General features: G+C 43.3%; 1 protein-coding gene across 1 annotated transcript in view; it reads right to left on the bottom strand.

Annotated features, from left to right (window-relative positions):
• Positions 1-11886, bottom strand: part of ZNF488 (zinc finger protein 488) — a 54651-nt gene extending 42765 nt beyond the window's left edge. The window contains exon 1 of the mRNA XM_078640969.1: positions 11427-11886. The gene's annotated coding sequence lies outside the window, so the exon portion shown is untranslated. The remainder of the gene's footprint in view (positions 1-11426) is intronic.
• Between the last annotated feature and the right edge of the window lie 281 nt (positions 11887-12167).

Below are 12167 nucleotides of genomic sequence, written 5' to 3'. Positions count from 1 at the left end.
TCTTTTCCCATAATAAAATGATAACATATCAAGATATTGAGTGCTAAACCTTAAAACACCAAGGATTGATGACTTTTATCACATCATCATCTGGAAATCATTATCACATAGAATGGTGACCTATATCAAATATTGGTAAAGTTTATCATATTATAGACTGATATTCGACATACGCATCACAATTATCAGATAGGGTAGCCGTTATCAGTATCACATCATAAATGAAGCTCCTAGATTTCTGTCTGTATTAAATTTAAACATGAATGCAGATGAGACAATCTGTTTTTCAATACCGAAAAACAGGAACCAGATTTGAGATACACTTGTTGCTGTCAGTCATGACTGTCAAGCCAATGAATGTGTAGAGTAAGTATTAAAAATACAAGATTTCTTAATGAAGCTAAACTAGCTAACAATTACAAGGTTTTCAACTGAGTATTTTTCAATACACTGGCTGCAATGTCATCTTTTCATTTAACACACACTAAATATCAATAAACACCGACAAGAGAAGCAAAGAATAAATATGAATGAATACAGACGAAATTGTAAAGAAAAAATACATAACTTAGCACTTAGTCATAAACAACACCATGCTCAAATCTATCACATCAGCAACGTTTATGCCTTAATAATGTAATTGTATTTCTTAGTTCACGTGGAATAAGGAAAACTATTTTTTATGCAATATTATTCATCAGAACTGAGGTTCTTTATCTGATTTCTTATTGGATCCACTGACTATGTTTCTTGGTGCAACTGTTAAGTCTTCCTAAGTTCTGGTCTTTCACCGCTCCCGGACAAGGCATCAGCTCTACAATGCCACATCTCTTGCTGCTGTGCACTACGCCACACCACATGCTATAACATGACTTGATATTGACTGATCTCCCTGAACTAAGAATTTAATACTGATCATTATGGCTTCATATACTGATTCTTTATCACATCTTCAACTCGTAACCCTTGTCATCTCATAGCTTCAAACCAGTAGTACACAATCAACCCAAAGCCTTATCACATCTATTGACAGATATATTTTTTCACATAATCAAGTGTAATATTTTTACGTATCATTTTTTATATCATTTAAATGAATAGTAAACGGGTATTAAGTTGTTTTTCTCACAATAATAAATAAAAAAATTATTCTCTAGTGTATGTTATGTATGGTTTGATGGGATCTATTCAAAGAAATTAACATGGGATGATGTTGATCATGATGAGGCGATGCTGATGATGACAATAATGAGGATAATGATGATGATGATGACGATGAAGAAGTTTTCTGATATTCCAATGCTTTGTGGAACATGCATACATCAGGAAGCTATTATTTGGGGAATCACTTCAGAGAGCACGCCCTGCACGGATCTGTAAGCATGAAAAAAAATTGATAAGAGAATCCAATTTTGATTTACAATCAGAAACAATATAAATAAAAAATATTGAGAAAATACAGAATTATTGTACTCGTGGATGAAAATATGTTATATCAAGATAATGAAGACCAAGCTCTGAAATGGGTGGAAACGGAAAGCATAGAAAGATAATCCTTCAAATGAATTATGCAAGGGAATTGACGGCATCAAAACCATTGCACATGAACATGAGAATAACACTGCAGCAGTACAAGAAATAAGGAGGATCCAGTTGGATCCCAAATCCAAAAGCTTTTATTGAGCTGGGTCCGGGCTGGACCAAGTGAAATATGCTGAATTTGTTCCAGTGTAATTTGCTGACCCAGCGACATATTCAGCTGCGTACGCATGTTGCCTGAAGGTGGAGAAACATCTTTCTCAAATTTACTTCCAGCTGGGTCCAAAATAAAGGGCTCACTTAAAGGCCATCAACCCTCCTTTTGGTTGAATCACACCCTGGCTGGGAGCATGAGCTCAATGCAATGGAGGAAACAAAGGCACTCAGCTTTTTAGCACTACACAAGCCTCAGCTTAAGAGAAACAATGAGCTGGAAGCAGGTTTTTGACATTGTTCAAATTCTCCAAGTAAGGGACATGCATGCACTGTAAGAATGCCAGCTGTATCTGTCTGTATGAGTAATTACACATCTAGGGGGTAATTAAGATGTCAGTCAGATGTTAGTCCGCCTGACACCAACACAGAACCGTGAAAGACCGACCTCAGGTCTGCGAACCTGACCACCTAAACACGGTGTGACCGAACACTGTTCGGTCGCATACTTCCATTCTCCTATGGGAGCTTGTGTTACAGCCGTAAACAGGCCATAACACAAGCTCCCACAGAGGAATGGGAGTCTGTCTTCATCCCTGCACCGTGTGGCAGACACCTCAGTGTGCCTTCCACATGGTGCAGGGATGAACAGAGGGGCAGCATAGGGGCCCCCTCAGCCCCCAACTGGAGGATGCAGAGGAAAGGGGACCGTGCCAGGGGGCCCATACTCACTCTCTGACAGGCTTTCCATTTCAGAAAGCCCAACATGGAAAGCCTGCCGGAGACCGGGTATTATAATCCCAAGGGCGGAAAGTCTCCCCTTTGGATTACAGGCCGGCCTTCAACTGCCCAACAGGCTCCTTGAGCCTGTCAGAAGGCAGCCGTAATGACCGGCTGGTTTAATTTCGGACCGCCAGCATTGTAATGCTTCGGTCGGAATTTAAACCGTGATGAGGCCCGAAAAGGCTCCAACCGATGGTCGGAGCCTTTACAGGCCGCATCATAATAAGGCCCTTAATGATTTAAAAAGCACTCAATTATTTATTTAATTTAGGTCTTTTACAGTGCTACGCTACTCAATGTAAGGCGTAAACAATCTTTACACACACATGCATACAGTGGCAATAAATGAAATGTGTTTAAATGAATGTTCAGAAAATGCACTGCAGAATGTTTTACTGAGAATCTAAAAAGAGAACAAACACTTGTAAGACCCATTTAATCCTCTGCATAGAATCTAATATGCTAACAAATATGAGTAAAAAATAACTCTGTTAAACAAAGGAGAATATAGAACTATTCGTTGAAATAACGTAAGACTTTCTAAGAGGATTTAGATCCCAAAGTCAGTACAGGAAATTAATACCGCCTTTGTGGGAAGAGGAAAAAGCTTCATGGACACCTTTATTAGAAAGAGCCACAGAATCCACACTTGCTTCCCTGCGGCCAGAATTATTGTAACCCCAGGTCAGCACCCATTTATGCAAGTTTTGTAACATGAAGGAAGGAAAATGGACGTAGGTACACAAAAAATATAGTCCCAAGCAACAAACAGGATGCACTCGTATACAGGGCCAGACTGGGAACAGCAACCAGCCCACGCAGATTTCTGCTTGACCAGCCCTGGGAGGGATGGGGGGGGTAGGGGGTACTAGAAAGAAGCACCACTCCCGCTTTTGTTACAGGGGGTCGATATTGCAGCACTGCTTCAAAATGGCCCCCAGTGACTAAACTGGCCCCCACTGCCGCAAAACTGGCACCCACCCTTCCGGCCTACCGGGGAAACGCCTGGTGCCCGCTACAGCCAGTCCGGCCCTGCTCGCATATGAGGGACAAGTGAGATAAGTAAAAGTGGTCCTGCTCAATCTTGCAGGGGAACATTTTTTGAACTGTCCTCGTTCCAGATCAATGGATGAGAATATTATAGAAAAATAACATCCTTTTCGAAAAGAGATGGAGCATAAATCCTTGATTATTCTAAAAATCCAGAAAAAAAATCAACTCAATCAACCAGCACCGGAACTGAGAGCAATATTTATGCACTAGGAAAATGAAGAACAAGTGTAAAAATAGATAAATTATTGATCCATTAACAAAAGTCATTAAGAAAACAGTTTTTCTCCTCAGAGTCACTACTTGGACAGCTGAACATTTGAAAAATAGGGTAAAGGGGAGAAAAAGGACAAGCTAATTTATGTTCCCAAACCTTACAAAAGAAACACCTGAGTTTCTCGGGGAGAATGCAGAACTGGACAACTGTGACAAAAGATACATAAAATGTATATACTGGACTATAGCTAAGTGTGGAACTGTAAGTTACATATCCTATGTATGATTTCTACTTAAAGAGAAGCAGGCACAATCCAAAAGGAAACTTCAATGCAAACAATTACTTAGAGACAAAGCAACACCCAATTATTCCTGAAGAAGTACAGGGTGCTTTCAAGGGATTGACATGGAAGACAAAATTAAGAAAAGTGTAAAAATGGCATTACTAAGGCAAAATATCTTGATAAGGATATACAATTTTAGGATAACACCAGAGTAAGCTTCGTATGAAAATGTAAGCAAAGACGAACCGGATCTTGTTTGAAGAAAAAGAGGCCATCTAATCAGACAGGGTGGCTAAGATATTATTTATATTATTTTCAAGTCCCCTAATATAGTTGTAGATCATCTGAGAGTACTAGTACCACCAGAGCATCAGATTGGCACATCACTTATTTTAAAATTAGGGCCTTAGGAAAGTGAGAATGAAATATTTTTTGAAACAGGAGGACACAGAAGCTTTGATCCTCGATCAAATCCGAATCAAGAGGAGAAGCCAAAAATACTAACATGAGTTCCAGAAGAGGAAAGGAATCTGTCCTGCATAGTTTAGTGTTAAAAAAGCAGAACTTTCCATCATCCAGTAATGAGTATCCAGTATCATTAAAAAAAGGAATGAATTTCTGCTGCCTAATTGGTGCTCATTTAAAGAAGGTGCTTTAGGCAGTTTTGTTGATGATTATGAAAAATGGGGTATTATTTGTGCATTAAACTCCCACCAAAAAACCCTAAAGTTATGACTGCCTGAAAAGTGGAACTGAGATCCAATTATGCAAAAACCTCGGCACAACACACTGCAAATAAGCTTTTAGGCTCCTAAAATACAACACTGATCTGCGTGTAACCTATGCTGTATCGTGTTTTTTTAATTCTATGCGGTGGTCAAGAATTTTCTTAAAGTGTAATTACGACCCTGTTAATTGATCATATTTTATAATTTTAGCTTCAATTGTATTTTAATTACTGGTGGCTTTTATCCTTGTTTTAAATTTTTAAACCAGTTTAATAATGTTTGTATCATATGTGGTCATTCTTTTATGGTGCACTTACACCGGAATAAAGAATCAATTAATGGAAATGGAAATGGAAGCGAGATTCATTGGTGGGCTATACTCAGGTGGAGCGGAGAGGACAAAGAGATTAAAAGTAAATGGCTGAAGATGCAAAATCAGAAAGCATTGGATGGGTCTGACTGCAGGATGCTAAAGGCAACGTAATTTGGTTAGTTCCTGGACACAGTAAACATACAGTGGCAAAGTAATAAGGTCTGGTAATGGTAAGCGTGTAATAGTAAACGAGCAATGACAAAGTCTATAGGTCTGATGATGGCAAGTGTGCATTTTTTTTGCGAGCATTTGTAAAAGTAAGAAGATAAATAAATATATATAATTAAAGAAGAGATTGGCACAATCGACCTGGCACTGAAGTACATTTATTTTAGGTGGATGTGTGTCTGAGCAGGACATTTGCAGTAGATTATAGTGCAAGAGAGTCAATAGCTAAAATGAGATACACCATTTCACCATGGTGCACGCAGTGATGGGTGGAAGCAAAATGTGAATATTGCTTTAACTGACCAATGGGTGAAGCGGGCTGACTCAAAGCCAATTCATGTATGTATATAGGTATATATTTTTATTGATGGTTTTTTTCAACGATACTTGGAACTGGCGCACAGCTACAGGTATCTCCAGAGCAGACCTAAAAAGTATGCACAATTTACCTAAGGAGCACCCCCTCTAACTTGGCATGACACAAATTCTACATCCTGACTCCTAGTCCCTGATAATGAGTTTTGATGATTAGTGTGCATGAAAGACATGCACAATAATTTGAAAACCAGAGAAGAACAAACAATGATTTTAAAAAACGTAGGAGTGAGTATAAAGCTCTGATTGGCAGAAAAATACGAGAATCCCTGGTGAGCAAATAGCTGGGCTTCAGTAAAGCAAGTGAAAAGTGTCTGATCAGAATAATGTGAACAGAACATTTTGAAGGCAATCTCTCCCCATAGGAATTATGACCCATAATTTATGAGCACACCTGAAGATAGACAATTAAGAGAACATAGAGGAGAAATTTCAAAGCAGTTCTCAACAAAACAGAGTAAAGGAGCCCTCAATAATCTTAAAAATAAGAAAATGCTGTATCCACCCATGTCTGAAATTAATTCTTCAGATTACTGAAGAATTCTGCCTGCTGTGCTTGACTGAATATTGTGTGATTCTCAATAAATCACTTAATCTCCTTGTGCCTAGAAATGTAATGTGTGTAACATGTATTTTAGTAATCCCCAGTTGATGTACGCAATCTTTAAGATCATCTGTCAACCCCTTGCTTCATTGATAGGTTTGGGTACATACATACATACATATTACTAGAATGGTGCTTATCTGTTAATAAAAAACTCTTTCACCTCAGCGAATAATAGTGAATGGTTCCAGAGGCCAGGAAAAATAGTGTTTCCCATTCTTTTTACAAGAACCGGAAAACTGAACATACAAAATTTAATGGACAAGAAGCCAGTGAGATGTAAAGGGCAATATCTTTAAAAAATAATCCTGAGAAAATATTAATAATCCTCAGCATCATCCAAAACAGATTGGATGACAAATGTTTCTTATCCCCATATGATAGAGTTTTAAGTTAGGCATCTGTAAACAAAAATGTGCCTCACGGATAAAGGAAACGCTGGCCCACTCACAGATAGACAGGCTCTGTGGCAAAAACTCAAGCAATCTCAATCTACCCATATTTACCCATTCACAGGTGGAGTGTCGATAGATCATCTTCTGATAGGTGGAGGAAATGCTGCATCCAAAGATGAATCCACCAGGGGAATTTACTCCTTCATTCTAATTTCTTGGGTGGAGAAGATGTTGCCTCATATTAAGGTGAGATTTGGCTTTTCCTTCAGAACTGGAGGATGATCCCTAACAAGCCATAAATTACCAAAACTAAAATGGGCATGCTGAAATAAGCAGGACAAGAGTTGTTTACCTCCAAAATGGCAATGAGTGGGTCCAGCCCACTTGCTCATGAATTCACAACTGTGAAACCCAACGCGTACTACCAGATATTCAACAAGAAGCTAAACAAGGGCAACCGAAAATAATGTAAACTTCAAGGCAGAGATGCCTATATTTGTCTCCGAGACTTCAATCCCTCAAATTGAATTGCAACTTTTACAATTTTTGCCTTTACCTTTACCACTTCTAAGTCACGAAACATACACTTGACCGCTCAAGAGCAAAAGTAGAGACAGCCGGAAAAGACATGACAAATTTCCCACAGGATTCAGAGCCACTTGCAAGCCTACTTTCTGTCAATAGTGGATTCATTCTATGGCACCTGCTGAGTCTAATTGTGGGAAACTCTGGACAAAAATCACAAATTAGTCTAAAGTAAAGAAAATTCTGGTGAGGATTTCATATCGCCTTCAGATCACCCAAACTGTGCTGCTTGAGGAAGACTATTCCTACTCCCCACGGGTGGTCAAATAGTGCAAAACAGTGATTCATAATGTAGGGGCATAACAAAGGTGCAGTAGGTCATAATACAAGAAAGAAAATTAGTCCCCCAACCCCTTGATTTATAGTAAAAAACAGACACTAATGTGGGGGAAGTAGGTCTCTCGCAACTCTGGGGCCCAGTGTCACTTTACCAGAAGCACTATTGATAGCTACACCCCTCTTATAATGGAGCAAAGAGAAACTCCTTTCAAATTAATCACTTTCTCAACCAATGCTGTTAGGAATACACAGGTACCAAAACGAAATGTATCTTGAGCACAAAAATGGAGAGTTGGAATTAGGCCTGAGCGAAATTGTATTTACGTCAAAGTAATCGGAGTGATTTCAGTAAATTCGTGTTGCTTTTGTGACACAAAAATCACAGAAAATTATTAATTACACCAGTTTGTGAAATGTTGCATAATTTTGGCATAAGTGCTCAAGAGCACAGCAACAGATCGCAAGCACCTGCTGACTGCTGCTGTTTTGTTGCATTTAGAAACATTAGCGTAAAAAATCCCTCTTCAAGTCCTGTTTGGACAACAGGGTGCATTTTTGGGCCAAGAAAATTCTCAATGCAGGATTACCGTGCTCGAATTATTCCGCTTAATTTTGCTGTAATTTCATTTCACCTAATTACGCTTTGGCGAATTGCGTAAGTCATGGTCAACTCTGGTGGCAATGGGTCTAAAAATCGTAAAGTATGTATTCCTGTCTATTTTAAACATCCAAAAACAAACTTGTACTATTAACTTTATATTGAATGTACGGAACCAACTGTGCATAGGGTTTGAGAAAGAAACATGAGCTGCAGCTAAATTATTGCTTTATGTAATTACTCTCCGTAGAGCAGAAGACCATAGAGTGTTTTATTCTGGCAAGAGCGACTCCTGTCAATAGACGCTCAGGGCAGGCCTAACCTAGGAGCATCCAAATGATTAAACCAACTTGAGACGGTGACAGCAAGATACGAACACAGATATTAGTGACAGGAGAGAGACCACCATGATGTAGTCCTTTTTTTATTTTCGTGAAATGTCCTGGTTTTTGGTTTTAAAATTCTGATCAACAAAAGACGTCTACCTTACACCCAAGGCACAGGGGTACTTGCCATTAACTAACATCACTCTCGGGCCTGGTTTCGAGCAGGAAAGAATAGAGGGCGGTGCAAGCACCCTGGCGACCGAAAAAAAATCCTCCATGCGCAACATTTGGCAGTAAGCAGCACAATGTGGGTGTCAGTCGTGCCCGCCTCCTCTCTCCTCTCCTCTGGGGAACAATAGTGTTTTCCCCTCTTTCCACTCCCTGCGCTAAGCACTTTCTTTTCACTGCCATCCCCGTGCCCCCTTCACCCCGGCTTGTAACAGCACATGTGTCAAAGGCCACGGCCTGCTGAGAAAGCTGGGGAAAAGGCGACGGCCCACTCGAAGAGACAAAACCCGTGCGCAATAAAACCCCGAGCGTCGCCTTCCTGTGTTCACTCCTTGCCGCCCCCGTCCCCCCCCCCTCGGCCTCCCCCCAAGTCAATGCCCCACCACACTTGCATATTTACTGCCCGCTATTATTCCTAGTGCGCCATGCGCCAACAGCTCAGAGACAGAATACTTAAAATAAGTATTGCTAAAAAACAGTTTATAGTGCATTAATATTCCAGGGAATGAGAAGCCGCATGGGGCGGGGGGGGGGGGGGGGGGACAACTAGATGAGGTGAACGATAGGGTGCCTGGGGGGGGCGATGGGGATAGTGAGTAATCCAGAGTGAGGGAAAGAAATAGCTGAAGGAAAGAGGTGCGTGGGACAAGAAGGAGGTGTGAGTGAACACAGGTGCGCGAGAACTCTGGGGAGGGCCGTGAAGAAGGGAGAGGGAGAGAACGAAGATCAGCCGACTGACCGGACAGTGCGGGGTGTGAGGGGGCGAGGGGGAGACGAAAGGCGAATAAGGATTATAGCAATAAACGTGAAGATGGGGGCAGCAGGAGTCCGGGGGGCATGGGGGTGATGTGGAGGAGTAAAGGAGGCAGTAGTACAGTGAGGGGGTTCAGAAAGGAGCGTGAGGGGTTTCCGTCAGGATAGTGGGGGGGGGGGGGGCGGGGGGGAGAAGAGATGCGCCTGGAAAGAAGCAGGCGGCCGAGAGGAGCGTTTATATGGGGGTCTGAGGGGAGAAACCAAAGAAGAGGACATTAGTGGGGAAGGCTGAAGAGCGGCTTTAAAACACCTTCCAAAAAAGGACATTTAAAAGACTGGGGCAGTTTGTAGACAGGACACCTAGGCAGAGGGGTGATAGTGAGATGATAACACCTGGTAGACACTGTTCAAAGACTAGACGGCGAGACTGCGGCAGGACCCATCGGAGACCTCGGTTGTCAGGACAATAAGACTGCCAGCATCACTGCGATGGAGGGTGTGAGGGTCCAACAGAACAGACCAGACAAAGGTGTTCACCGGAAGTGCAGCGAGACTGCCCAAAACATGCTGCAGACATGCTACCCAGAGATTCTGAGAGACTGACGAGCGCAACCTTCAGTGGCTGCCCACAGAGAGGACAGTGGCACTGACTACAACAGCCCAGCCCACTGACAGCACCCACATGGAGGACAGCTAGGCTACAACCGCCAAACCTTCCGACACCTCCCTACACGGAGGACATCGGAAAGCCTCGGCTCAAATTAAGCACTGAGACCCCAACAATACGTACCCCAGTCTCAGCCCACAGAAAGTTAAATGCGACTGCCACAAAGCGGCATGAAGTCTGACACACAACGAAAGACCAACGAGGCTTCCGCAGAGGAGGCTGGAAACGGTTAACCTTGGGGACCGCAGGCGGGGAGTGACGTTCTGTCAGAGGGCCACCTGCACACAGCTGTCAACAAAGAGACTGGTCTACGGGCAAAATTGATCCCGTACACAAATGACTACATATGTCTCCTGACAGCCGAGCACGCGGAGGACAGTGACACTGCCACAGATCAGCCTCCTGACAGTCCAGCACGCGGAGGACAGGGAGACTGCCACAGATCAGCCTCCTGAGTTGACAGCCGAGCACGCGGAGGACAGTGAGACTGCCACAGACCAGCCTCCTGAAAGCCGAGCACGCGGGGGACAGTGAGACTGCCACAGAGCAGCCTCCTGACAGTCGAGCCAGCGTAGGACAGTGAGACTGCCACAGAGCAGCCTGCTGATAGCCTAACACAGTAAAGACGATGCGCACCCGTAACACAGCTGACACTTGATATACCACTGAGAGTACATCTGCCACCCTGCCCCTGGCACCAGTCTGCCCTCCAGAAAGACAGATTGCCAGGGCACACCCATAGAAATGAGTCATAAAATCATCCAAAGCGATGTTTATGGGTTTAAGCGACGGGTTTATCATTGCAAATAACAAAAAAACAAAAAAACAGAAAGCAAACACACAGATTAAGCACATTAGGCACGCCTCCGCCACCCACACACTTCCCTCTCAATAAACTGAGCCTCCTTCACAATGACCCACGCACAACTGTGCTTTCACACAAAACGGCACGCGTGGTCCAGGCACAGCTGGTTTCCCTTCGCGCACCCAGTACCTCCACTTCATCACTAGCAGCAGCACAAACATGCTCATTAGCATCCATCCCTTTTGCAGCAGCACCTAATAATCGCCAACAAAAATCTCGCTACTCTTTCCAAATCCCCTCACGCACAGCCTTTTGTCGACCCTCGTCGCCTCCACACTTCCTTAACACCAATTCTCTCCCCCGCGCACACCCAACAACAACACACGCCTCACAGACACAGCCCTCTCTAACACCCAGAGAACCCCTCGCCCGAAAAGGAGCGGGACCCCTCCAGAGTTCGGGCGGACGCCGCGCTGCGCTGGATAATATACTGATAGTAAATGTCGGCGGTGCTTACCAGGGCTGCGGTTGCTGGAGAGAGAGAGAAGACAGGGCCAGGGACATCAGCAGCTCATCGCTGTCCGCGCGACAGGGCAGGAGTGACACAGGAAGTTAAGCATGAGACGGGGAGATGTGCAGAGGCGCGGAGGGAGGGGTGTGCGCAAGGGGGGAGCGGGGAGAGGGGCTGAATGCGAGGAGCAGGAGCGAGCAGTGAGAGATGGGTGTGATAGAGGGTGGAATAAGAAGATGGGAGACCGCGAGGAGATGGAGGGATATGTGTGAGGGAATACAAGGAAGAGGCAAGCGAGAGAATAAAAATAGAATGACGAGACGGCACGGGGAAAAGGATGAAATACTACAGAGCGAGAAAAAAAAGAAAGGGGGCGTGCTGGAAGAGAGAACAGGGTCGAAAAGACAGTAAGAGAGAGATGAGAGGTGGTGGCGTGCTGGAATAGTGTTATGGAGAGAGTGAGAGATTGGGGAGAGTGGAAAGGAAATAGAGGCAGGGAGAAAGGAAACGACAGGCGAAGAGGATTGGAAGCAGTTTGAAGAGAGAAAGAGAAAAGGAAAGGAAAGACGTGCAAAAGAGGAGGGTGAGAATGGACCGATGTCAGGAAGGAGTAAAGGTAGAGGGCAGAGGGTAGAGAATGATGAATAGTAAGAGGGAGCAAACAGGAAGAAGAGGCTACAGAAGACAAGAGTAGACAAAATAGATAAAACGAAAGAGTGGGAAGGTAAAAGGAAGAGAAGAAAAGCG

Source organism: Lissotriton helveticus, chromosome 5_1 (assembly GCF_964261635.1).
Source record: "Lissotriton helveticus chromosome 5_1, aLisHel1.1, whole genome shotgun sequence".
NCBI lineage: Eukaryota > Metazoa > Chordata > Amphibia > Caudata > Salamandridae > Lissotriton > Lissotriton helveticus.
The sequence above is the reverse complement of the archived record's forward strand: the minus strand, read 5'-3'. Positions and strand labels throughout refer to the sequence as shown.